The sequence below is a fragment of the Triticum urartu genome, chromosome 5A, assembly GCF_056163025.1.
Source record: "Triticum urartu cultivar PI428250 chromosome 5A, HENAU_Tu73, whole genome shotgun sequence".
In the NCBI taxonomy this organism is placed as follows: Eukaryota; Viridiplantae; Streptophyta; class Magnoliopsida; order Poales; family Poaceae; genus Triticum; species Triticum urartu.
Genome location: NC_141877.1, coordinates 137,456,388 through 137,469,601, shown reverse-complemented (window position 1 = coordinate 137,469,601; position 13,214 = coordinate 137,456,388).

The following is a 13,214-nucleotide window of genomic DNA, read 5'->3' as shown; positions in this document are numbered from 1 at the left end:
GGTGAATGGCAAATAATGTAATGCGAGGGAGAAGACTTTATGATGTGTACTTGGTATGTCTTGACTTGGCGTAGATCTCCCTGGCAACAGCGCCAGAAATCCTTCTTGCAACCTCTTGAGCATGCGTTAGTTTTCCCTTGAAGAGGAAAGGGTGATGCAGCAAAGTAGCGTAAGTATTTCCCTCAGTTTTGAGAACCAAGGTATCAATCCAGTAGGAGACAACGCACAAGTCACCTAGTACCTGCACAAACAATCAAGAACCTTGCAACCAACACGATAAAGGGGTTGTCAATCCCTTCATGGTCACTCGCAAAAGTGAGATCTGATAAAGATAGTAAATTAAATATTTTTGGTGTTTTTGTTGTATAGATTGGAAAGTAAAGATTGCAAAATAGTAAATGAGATGCGACGTAAATAAAAGAGATGCAATATAATAGGAAAGAGACCCGGGGGCCATAGGTTTCACTAGTGGCTTCTCTCAAGATAGCATGTATTACGGTGGGTGAACAAATTACTGTCGAGCAATTGATAGAAAAGTGCATAGTTATGAGAATATCTAGGCAATGATCATGAATATATGAATCACGTCCGTGACAAGTAGATCGAACCGATTCTGCATCTACTACTATTACTCCACACATCGACCGCTATCCAGCATGCATCTAGAGTATTAAGTTCATAAGAACAGAGTAACACATTAAGCAAGATGACATGATGTAGAGGGATAAACTCAAGCAATATGATATAAACCCCATCTTTTTATCCTCAATGGCAACAATACAATACGTGCCTTGCTGCCCCTACTGTCATTGGGAAAGGACACTGCAAGATTCAACCCAAAGCCAACCACTTCTCCCATTGCAAGAAAGATCAATCTAGTAGGCCAAACTAAACTGATAATTCAAAGAGACTTGCAAAGATATCAAATAATGCATATATGAATTCAGAGAAGAACCAAATAATATTCATAGATAATCTTGTTCATTAACCCACAATTCATTGGACCTCGGCAAACACACTGCAAAAGAGTATTACATCGAATAGATCTCCAAGAACATCGAGGAGAACTTTGTATTGAGAATCAAAGAAAGAGAAGAAGCCATCTAACTAATAACTATGGACCCGAAGGTCTATGGTAAACTACTCACGCTTCATCGGAGAGGCTATGGTGTTGATGTAGAAGCCCTCCATGATCGATTCCCCCTCCGGCAGATCACCGGAAAAGGCCCCAAGATGGGATCTAACGAGTACAGAAGGTTGCGGCGGTGGAAAAGTGGTTTCGTGGCTCTCTGCGATCGATCTAGGGTATAAGAATATTTATATGTGGAAGAAGTACGTCGGTGGTGCTACGTGGGGCCCACGAGGGTGGGGCGTGCCTACCCCCTGGCGCGCCCTCCTGCCTCATGGCTTCCTCACAGAGTTCCAGACTTCAACTCCAAGTCTTCTGGTTTGCTTTCGGTCCAAGAAAGGTCATCACAAAGGTTTCATTCCGTTTGGTATTCCTTTTCTGCGAAACTCTAAAATAGGCAACAAAAAATAGAAACTAGCACTGGGCCTTCGGTTAATAGGTTAGTCCCAAAAATAATATAAAAGAGCATATTGAAGCCCATTAAACATCCAAAACATAATATAATAGCATGGAATAATCAGAAAATATAGATATGTTGGAGACGTATCACTAACCTATTGACCTAGTGCCCAGTGCCAGTTGCTGTTTTTATGCTTGTTTTTTACATCGTAGGAAATCAATATCAAACGGAGTACAAACACCGCGAAATTTTTTGTGGATTTTTTATGGACCAGAAGACCACCAGTGCGCCAGAGCAGCACCTGGGGGGTGCCCCGAGGGGGGCACAACCCACCAGGGCACACCTGGGGGCCCAGGCGCGCCCAGGTGGGTTGTGCCCACCTTGGTGGCCTCCTGCACCCCCTCTTCGCCCTATAAATTGCCAAATATTCCAAAACCCTTAGGGGTAACCCTAGCTCAGAAGTTCCGCCGCCGCAAGGCTCTGTAGCCACAAGAAACCAATCTAGACCCCGTTCCGGCACTCCGTCGGAGGGGGGAATCATCACCGATGGCCATCTTCATCATCCCGACAGCCACATGATGAGGAGGGAGTAGTCCACCCTCGGGGCTGAGGGTTTGTACCAGTATCTATGTGTTTAATCTCTCTCTCTCTCTTGTGTTCATGAGATGTCACGATCTTGATGTATCGCGAGCTTTGTTAATATAGTCGGATCATATTGTGTTTTCCCCTCTCTATCTTGTTGTGATGAATTGAGTTTTCCCTTTGAGATTTCGTTTTATCGGATTGAATACTTTTATGGATTTGAGAGCACTTGATATATGTCTTTCATATGAATACCCGTGGTGACAATGGGGTATCATATTGATTCACTTGATATGTGTTTTGGCATTCAACTCGTGGATTCTTGCGGTGACATTGGGGTAATCTATGCATTAGGGTGATGCACGTTCTTGTCTTTTGTTTCTCCGGTAGAAATCTTGGGGCACTCTTTGAGGTTCTTTGTGTTGTATTGAGTATTATGAATCTGAAATTATTTGGTGTTATTTTAGTACGAACTCTTGGATAGATCGATCGAAAAGAATAGCTTCGAGGTGGTTTTAGTACCCTACAAACGATTTCCTCTTATGTTCTCCGCTAGATAGGAACTTTGGAGTGATTCTTCGTTGCACGTTGAGAGATGGTTATATGATCCAATTATATTAGCATTGTTGAGAGATTGCACTAGTGAAAGTACGGACCCTAGGCCTCATTTTCTAGCATTGCAACACCGTATTTTGTGCCCATTTACTATTTGCTACCTTGCTGTTTTTATTTATTCAGATTATAAAAATATATTTCTACCATCCGTACTACACTTTTATCAACATCTCTTCGCCGAACTAGTGCACCTATACAATTTGCCATTGTATTAGGTGTGTTGGGGACACAAGAGATTTCTTGTATTTGGTTGCAGGGTTGTTTGAGAGAGACCATATTCATCCTATGCCTCCCACGGATTGATAAACCTTAGGTCATCCACTTGAGGGAAAATTTCTACTGTCCTAAAAAAATCTGCGCTTGGAGGCCCAACACGAGTCTACAAGAATAAAGTTGCGTAGTAGACATCAGCGCACCCCCCACCCTTGTGGCCACCTGGTGGGTCCCCTCTGGTAGTTTCTTCGCCCAATATTGTTTATATATTCTAAAATAATTCTCCGTAAATTTTCAGGACTTTTGGAGTTGTGCAGAATAGGTCTCTCAGATTTGGTCCTTTTTCTAGTCCAGAATTCCAGCTGCCGGCATTCTCCATCTTCATGTAAACCTTGTAAAACAAGAGATAAAAGGCATAAGTATTGTACCAAAATAGGTAATAACATCCCATAATGCAATAAATATCAATATAAAAGAATGATGCAAATTGGAAGTATCGATCCTCCTCTGGGCAATGGCAGAGGCGATGGAGTCGCTGGATCCTCGACAGCGAGCTCACCGATATGAGTACCGCTACCGCCTCTCATTGCTGAATCTAGAGCCAGAAAGGTCTGTGAACTTGCGTATTGTCGATGTTGTCGATGAGGAATCAGAGGAGGAGGTTTCAGACGATGAGGAGGAGGAGGAAGACAATGCTGACGAGGAGGAGGAGGAAGTAGTTTCTAGGGAGGAGGAAGAGTAAGAAGTTTCTGATGAGGAAGAGGAGGAAGAGGATTCTGACGAGGATCAGGAGGAGGATGCATAAGACATGGTCTATCGTGGGGGGGTATGGAGATCATCGCTCATCCTTCGTCAGCAGACATAGATCTGATGATTGCATTGGATGACGAGGATGATCTGATGGTTGACCAGGAGCTATTCAATGCTGATTCCGAGGAGGATGTACCGCTGCTGAGATTGGAGGCCAAGCTGGGCTACAAGACTGCCCCAATTATGGTGGTGGAGTATGAGCTCAGCCCTCATTTTGAGCAGAATGTTGAACGACCCCACCGGCGCATGGCTCGCCATCTTAATCTTCTCCAACCCCCTTCTAGCAAGTGATGAGGATCCGACATGTGGATGCCCATCGTTATATGAAAACATTTAGTATGTTATTTTAATGTGCTTAATGAATTGGTCTATGCTAGACTTTGGATTTTGTATGTTCAAATGGTTTTTGCATGTGTGCATCATGCAAAACTTAACTAAAGTAGCAACAACATGCAAAACTTACCAAAAATAGCAACATGCAAAACTTACCAAAAAACAGGAACATGCATAACTTACTTAAAAAGGAATCCATGCACAAGGAATTTATGTTATGAAGGTTTTAATTCAAAATTGTGGTATTGCAAGTCCATGATTTTTCCCAGTAACTAGTTCACACAAAAGGGCTCCACGCACAAGGATTTCATTTTTTAGGCTTTTTCATTTTCTTTTATTTTTTTCAAAATGAGGTCAAATTTGCAAGATTGACGAGACCTACCAAACTATTGGGAATTTCAACTTTTGTTGTGTCCAGTGCCTACACCATCAATTCGAAAGGTCAAAATGATTTTTGCCAATTTTCAGGACATACATACATGACACTTGTAGTTCAAATTTGAGCTAGTTCGGATAAATCTGTAGAAATTCAGTAAATGGATGAAATATAGAAATAAACCTTGAAAATTCATGAAACTTGGGCAGTGCACATCCATTGTGGTCTACTTTGCACAAAAAATGGAAAGACCCAACTTTATTACTTTTTTATATATAGCACTTACTTCACAAAAAAGTGATTTCTAGCAAAAAGCAAATGGTCATCTCGGCTTTGGTTATATATTGTTCGGCCAACAAGGTTTTTTTGCCAAAAATGTAGCTCTCTCTGCTCTAGTCATCGCACATACTCCTACCTCCGCCCATTGATAACCCACAAGTAGAGGGGATCGTTTGTGGCCTTCTTTGATAAATAAGATTGTCGAACCCAACGAGGAGCTAAAGGCAGAATAAATATTCCCTCAAGTTCTATCAACCATCGATACAACTCTATGCAGACTTGACATTTGCTTTACCTAAAACAAGTATGAAACTATTTTGCAAGAGTAAAACTATGAGTACTTTGCGAGAATAAAACTAGAAATAAATTGCAAGGTAATAAAAGTGGATAGCTTTTGTCAACAAGAAAGTCATTTGTCCCTAGGCAATCGATAACAAGACCGGTAATCATTCTTGTAATTTTACATGAGGGAGAGGCATGAGCTAACATACTTTCTCTACTTGGATCATATGCACTTATGATTGGACCCCTAGCAAGCATCCGCAACTACTAAAGATCATTAAGATCGTGAACTGAAACCACAGCATTAAGTATCAAGTCCTCTTTACTCCCATACACCATAACCCACTTATTCGCGTTTAGGCTGCTGTCACCCCCGCAACACCGACAATAAGCAAACCATGAACATATCGCAACACCCTACATTGGGGGGGCCCTCCGTTTGCACGACACGGAGGGCACCGTAGAACAGCACCATAATAAAATATACAATCATACCAACCGAGATCATGATTAACCCATAGGACAAAACAGATCTACTCAAACATCATAGGATAACCATAGACCATTGGGAAATAATATATGGAGTTGAGCACCATGTTTAAGTAGAGATTACAGCGGGAAGAGGAGGTGTTACACCGCTGCATAGAGGGGGAGAAAGTTGGTATTGACAGTAGCGAGATTGTTGATGTAGATCGCCGTCACGATCCTAGCTCGGGTGGCACTATGGTGCCACCGAGAGAGAGGGGGAGAGAGCCCCCTCCTTCTTCTTCTTCCTTGGCCTTCCCCCTAGATGGGAGGAGATTTCCCCCTCCGGTCCATGGCCTCCATGGCGGCGGAGGGACGGGAGCCCCTCCGAGATTGGATCTCCCTCTCTGTTCTCTTCTATTTCGCGTTCCCCAGATCTGGCCCTTCACCGTTTCTTAAATTCCTTGAGATCCGTAACTCCGATTGCGCTGAAGTTTTTAGACGATTTTTTCATAATTTATCTTTCTTGCGCCAAAAGAATGGCCCCAATCGACTTTCAAGGAGGGCATAAGACTCCTGGGCATGCCAGGGGGTGCCCATTGCGCCCTGGTGGGTTGTGGTCACTATGGGCCCCCGTTTGTGTTGATTCCAAGTCCCAAAAATCACATATATTCCAAAATAATTCTCCGTAAATTTTTACCGCGTTTGGACTTCGTTTGATATGGATTTTCAGCGAAATAAAAAACATGGAACAAACATGAACTGACACTGGGCATTGGATCAATAGGTTAGTCGAATAAATCATATAAAAAGTTGCAAAAAATATGTGAAAGTTGTATAATATTGGCATGAAACAATCAAAAATTATGGATACGACAGAGATGTATCAGCATCCCCAAGCTTAATTCCTGCTCGTCCTCGAGTAGGTAAATGATAAAAACGATAATTTTTGATGTGGAAATCTACCTAGCATAAACTTGATCATATGTCTAGCCATGGCATGAATATTAAAACATAAGTGATTCAAAGAAATAGTCTACAATTTGACATAAAGACATCAATACCCAGGCATCCCAACAAACAATCATGTCTTTCAAAATATCAACGCCAAAGAAAGCTATCCCTACAAAATCATATAGTCTTTTCATGCTTTGTCTTCTTAACACAAAGTATTTATCATGCACAACCCTGATGACAAGCCAAGCAATTGGTTCATGCTTTTTAACGTGCTTCAGCTTTTTCAACCCTCGCGCAATACATGAGCGCGCCATGGATATAGCACTACACCTGGAATAGAGTATGATGATTGGGGTAAATATAGAGAACACAAAAAAGTAAGAAAGTCTCACATCGACGCGGCTAACCAGCGGGCTATGGAGATGCCCATCAATTGATATCAACGTGAGGAGTAGGGATTTCCATGCAATGAATGCACTAAGAGCTATAAGTGTATGAAAGCTCAATATGAAAACTAAGTGGGTGTGCATCTAATCCTATAATGAAAAATTCCCACTAGTATATGAAAGTGACAACATAGGAGACTCTCCATATGAAAAACATGGTGCCACTTTGAAGCACAAGTGTGGAACTAGCATGCCCCTTCTCTTTTTGTTTTTTATTTTCCTTTTTTTGCTTTTCTTTCTTTTTTCTTTTCTTTTTCCCCTTTTTTTGCTTTTTTCTCTCATTGTCCGGAGTCTCATCTAGACTTGTGGTGGAGTCATAGTCTCCATCATCCTTTCCTCACTGGGGCAATGCTCTAAAAATGAATAATGATGATCATCACACTTCAATTTACTTATAACTCAAAATAAATAAAAATTACAACTCGATACCTATAAAAAGTATGACTCTATATGAATGCCTCTGGCAGTGTACAAGGATGTGCAATAATCTAGCGTAACAACGATATCAAAAAACGGACAAGCCATGGAAATATCATGCTAACTATCTTACGATCATCCAAAGCAATATGACAATGAATGCTCAAGTCATCAAAATGGAAGCGGTGGAAGTTGCATGGCAATATATCTCGGAATGGCTATGGAAAGGCCATAATAGGTAGGTATGGTGGCTGTTTTGAGGAAGATATAATAAGGCTTATGTGTGATAGAGTGTATCATATCACGGGGTTTGGATGCACCTGTGAAGTTTGCACCACATCTCGAGGTGAGAAAGGGCAATGCACGGTACCGTAGAGGCTAGCAAATTGCGGAAAGGTAAGAGTGCGTATAATCCATGGACTCACATTAGTCATAAAGAACTCATATACTTATTGCAAAAGTTTATTAGCCCTCGAAGCAAAGTGCTACTATGCATGCCCCCTAGGGGGATAGATTGGTAGGAAAAGACCATCGCTCGTCCCCGACCGCCACTCATAAGAAAATCAATAATAAATCATGCTCCAACTTCATAGCATAACGAGAGACTATATGTGCATGCTTCGGGAATCACAAACCTTAACACCAATATTCTTAATAACACAACCATTTACTAGTATCTCCCACATATTCCATCTCTATATCGCAAAACTATTGCAAGGAATCAAACATATCATATTCAGTGATCCAAAAGTTTTATGTAGGATTTTATGACTAACCATGCAAATGACCAATTCCTGTTGACTCTCTAAATAGATATAATTGAAGCATGAGAGTTTAATTCTTTCTACAAAAGACTTGCACACGCTCTAATAAATATAAGTGAAGCAAACACTGGTGTGCGTCGGTCCTAAACAAACGGTTTTTAACCCCTTTCTGCGACGGCATTCAGAACCGTCGCCAAGTGAGTGTGGGCAATAGGGGGGTCCTTCCCACACGACCCAGAAACCGTTGGGGATATGCCCTCCTGGCACACATGCTCGGCAAAATGAGGTCGCGTGCGACCGACGAGCACTCAAATACACAAATACGTACAGTAGTGCTCAAAAATACAATTATACAGGCGAAATCATTTCCGGTCATAAGTACATCCCACACAGTCAGCCACCACTCGTTCGTATATACACCCCACACAGTCACTACAAGGAAAACGTTTGTGCAAGGTGGCGTGTCGCAAACAGTTTTGAAGAGAATGTCGTGTGTGATTGTTCATTGATCCAACATGGTTTATTCCTAGAAACTGTGTGTGTTGCCTGAGGTCATCGCCCATGGTGTTTTCTCATTAACCGTTTGCAATAGGAAAACCCAATTAGCAAGCTAATTGGCCAATTAGCGGGCTAATTGCCCAATTAGCGGGTTAATTGCCCTATTATTAATAATCCATTTACTAATCTAATTGACATTCATATTAAGCACATAATATATTCCATTTCCACATTAAGGAAGCAGGATTTCGTAATTGAAATACATCAAAGTACAACATGATCCCCATTACACAACTACACCAGCAGCAAGTTTCACATGCAACATCTAGAATCTTTCGAAATTAGCATCATAGACGGTACATAGAGAGATGCATCTCATCTGGAAAACTGCTGAAGTGGAAGGCGAATATTGAGCCTTCATTCATGTTGAAGGTCTTTGCAACTTTAGGCCAGTGCCTGTGGATGATTGATCGTCCATCCTTCGACCTCTTGAGGAACACTTCAATATTGAACCATGGGTGTTATATGAAAACTTTCCTCGCGCTCCTGACCACAGAGGTGGTTTGAGAGGTAATCATCAATGAAGCCTGAAAACAAGGATGTGCATAAATATCTTCTCTATATTGGAAATGGGGCAAAGGAATACAAAAAGGCAAGGTATAATAGTTAGTACCATCTTGTAAACCTCAGTGCTTCCCATTGTTTCCCTGCAACACATATAAGGTAGTTAGTCATCAGGTTAAGTAAGGGTTCGCATGCTATCAGTAAAATATGTCGATGATAAATAAGCACATTGCAGATTCATCAGATTAATTCAAGCCACATGGAAACCCCATTTATCCAAACCAAGCATGATTAAGAACTAGGAAATATAGCACTTGTATATGTTTCTCATGTATTAAGTGCGGCCAAATTCGATTTATTCCTCACATGGTATACAATAATAGAATGCAGCCACAAAAATTGAACATCGCATTGCAGAATTGAACCAAGCAGTTAACTAAACACCACAACAAATGAACCAAATGTTAACTGAGCACCACATTGCACAATATAACATACTCCTAATAGACGATCAGACAGTTAACCAAACCAGGCATGCTTAACAACTTGGAAATATAGCAACTGTATTTGTTTCTCATGTATTTAGTACGACCAAATTTGATTTATTCCTCACATGGTATACAATAACAGAATGCAGCCACAACAATTGAACATCGAATTGCAGAATTGAACCAAGCAGTTAACTAAACACCACAACAAGTGAACCAAGCCACAACAAATGAACCAAGCAGTTAAGTAAACACCAATTGAACAATATAACATACTCCTAATAGAAGATCAGACAGTTAACAAACCAAGCATGCTTAACAACTTGGAAATATTGCACCCTGAAGAATTGAACATCACATTTGCAGAATTGAACCAAGTGAACACCACATTGCACGACATATAGAACATATACACTATGGCAGAAGATTGCATGGTAAAATTAGATAGCACAATTCACTATAATTTGTTAAGGAAGGGCAGTAGCTAGCAAACTGAACATGGGTCCTTATAGTGAGCTAATAAGACAAGCTACTCCTCATTTTTGGAGATATCAATGACGATTGGCTCCTTGGACATGGAAGAGGGCGAGGCCACCGCATCGTGGGTGCCCTCGTTGTAGTGGTGAGTTGCTTGAGCCGCTCCAGGCACCAACCTGCTGGCTCTCGAGATGAGGTAAGCACGTGCACGCTGAGAAAACACCTCATAGTCTTCATTGAAGGCACCGATGGTGGCCTCAAGAAAACGCCACGAACTGTCGTTTAAAGCAGCCAACCGTGTCGCGGCGTCGGCGCGCGAGCCGTCAACGGTGGCCTCAACAGCGAGGTGCTCCTCCAAGATCTGGGGGTCGACATGAATGGCAGCCATCGCGACCTCATCCGCGCGTGCAGCCGCGATTTGCTTCTCTGCTACCACATGCTCCTTGAGGTCCTGGCTATACTGTGTGCACCATGGCTTAGGCCAGCGCTTATTTGGTGGAGGGGTCGGTGATTTGGGTGGAAGGCGTCGCGCTCGTGCCGGCGGTCGGAGCATGTGGGATGTGGAAGGAGGAGGAGGATGGGGGTCGGGTGTGGATTACCTGCCTGGATAGGCGAGGCCGAGCAGCGTGAAGGAGGGTCGCCGACGAGGAGGCGGTGGCGCTGCAAGCAAGGAGTGAAGGTTTCAACTTGGAAAGGAAGGCGGAAACAGGGGAAATGTGGCTTTTGGTAAGGGGGAGGGGCGGGGAGGTAGATATTTCCGCAGAAGCCGAAAATTTGGAATCGCTTCAGACAAAAAACTGGCGCGCAAAGTGTCATCAGACACGGTCCCTTATTCAGACACGGTCCGAAGATATTTTGTGTTGCATTTCACACTGTTGGTTATAATAAACTGTGTGGGATCTACTTGATTTTTGATCTTGATTTGAATTACATAATGGGGTCACAGCGGCCATGGACAGTGTTTGAATTGCTTGACCTTTTATCTGCAGTGATCATAAAAGAATTGGAATTATTCAGGGTTCGTTTGGACATTTTTATGCATTAAATGAGTTCTCAATGCATTTATGTGCATAATTCAAATTTGAACTACATGCACATGCTCCAGTGTATATAAATTAGTTGAAAAATCAAATCTTTGTCCTTGGGTGCATGCTTAGGTCCCATGCAAGAAATGGGAATGAATTTCAAGCACCATGGCACCGTTTATTGCCGGCAAAACATTAAGATGCCTGGTTTTTAAATTCTAGTAAATCCAAAACTCATCTGAAATTCATGAAACTTGGCATGCTATCATGGAGCAGCATCAACATGTCATGGTACAAATTTTGTCCCATTTGGGGCAGATTTGGGTATATGCTTCTCACAAACCGGAGCTTCTCACAACATGCATGATGGTTTTCGATAGGGAACGTCCCACCTTTGGGGACGAAACAATATCCATTGCCTCTTATTGCTTTCAAGTTTTTTTTCTCGTGTCAAGATAGAACAACAGGAGTGTTGTGTGAATTTTTGTGATTTTTTGGGGTTCGTTTGGACATTTTTATGCATTAAGTGAGTTTTCATTGCATTTATATGCATAATTCAAATTTGAACTACATGCGCATGCTCCAGTGCATATAAATTGGTTGAAAAATCAAATATGTATCCTTGGGTGCATGCTTAGGTCCCATGCAAGAAATGCGGATGAATTTCAAACACCATGGCACCGTTGATTGCCGGCAAAACATTGAGATGCCTGGTTTTTAAATTCTAGTAAATCCAAAACTCGTCTGAAATTCATGAAACTTGGCATGCTATCATGGAGCGGCATCAACATGTCGTGGTACAAATTTTGTCCCATTTGGGGCAGGTTTGGGTATATGCTTCTCACAAACCGGAGATTCTCACAACAAGCATGATGGTTTTCGGTAGGGAACGTCCCACCTTTGGGGACGAAACGATATCCATTGCCTCTTACTGCTTTCAAGTTCTTTTCTCGTGTCAACATAGAACAACAAGAGTGTTGTGTGAATTTTTGTGATTTTTCAGGATTCGTTTGGACATTTTTATGCATTAACTGAGTTTTCAATGCATTTATGTGCATAATTCAAATTTGAACTACATGCGCGTGTTCTAGTGCATATAAATTGGTTGAAAAATCAAATCTATGTCTTTGGGTGCATGCTTAGGTCCCATGCAAGAAATGTGAATGAATTTCAAACACCGGGGCACCGTTGATTATCGGCAAAACATTGAGATGCCTGGTTTTTAAATTCTAGTAAATCCAAAACTCGTCTGAAATTCATGAAACTTGGCATGCTGTCATGCAAGGGCACCAGGGATGTTGTGGTATTTTTTATGTCCATTTTGAGAGAAGGCGCACTTGAATAATGATAGCCAACAAAGGCATTTTGAAAAAAATAGCTGCCACTTTAATATCTCAAATGTTTGTATAATTCAAACCGTGTGTGTTCGGTTAACCATTCACGTGACGCCACGTGTCTTGGTTTTAATGGATATAGGAGGTGTCATGGGGACAGCTGCTTGACTGAACGGGAGGCGTGCGAGCGCAGTCCGGTGCGCAGGCTCACCCGGAAGCGTACAGGCTATTCAACGCAGGATCTGTGCATCTCTTCAACGCAAATGGTTCAGATTACGGTATGCAAATTAAAGCCAGACTTCGGCGCTAAGCCAAGAGACGCTGCGATTTGTCAAAATATGCAGCTAAAAATCAATATCACTATCTATTTTTTGCAACTAAAATTCAGTAATTAAGCATAGATTTCATTCATACTAGAGATTAAGCAGTCGTTCTCACCGGGAAGCGAGACAGCCTTAGACCGCCGCCCGCCTCGCTCCCACTGGTCTATATTAATGGCGCCGCCGAGCGGCCGCACCCCTCCATCCTCGCCACACACACAATTCCTCTCTCTTCGCCCGCATCCTCGACGCCGCTCTGAGTCCTCAAAGCCGTCGGTGTATGAGGATGCCGCCGAAGCGCCCCATCGGAGGGAGTGGCGACGCCGGGGCTTCTGAAGCACCGGAGCACGACATGAATATGGAGACAGAGGTTCCCATCCCTGCCGACGAGGTGGAGAAGGAGGCTGCCAACAAGCGGAGACGGGTCGAGAAAGAACCGC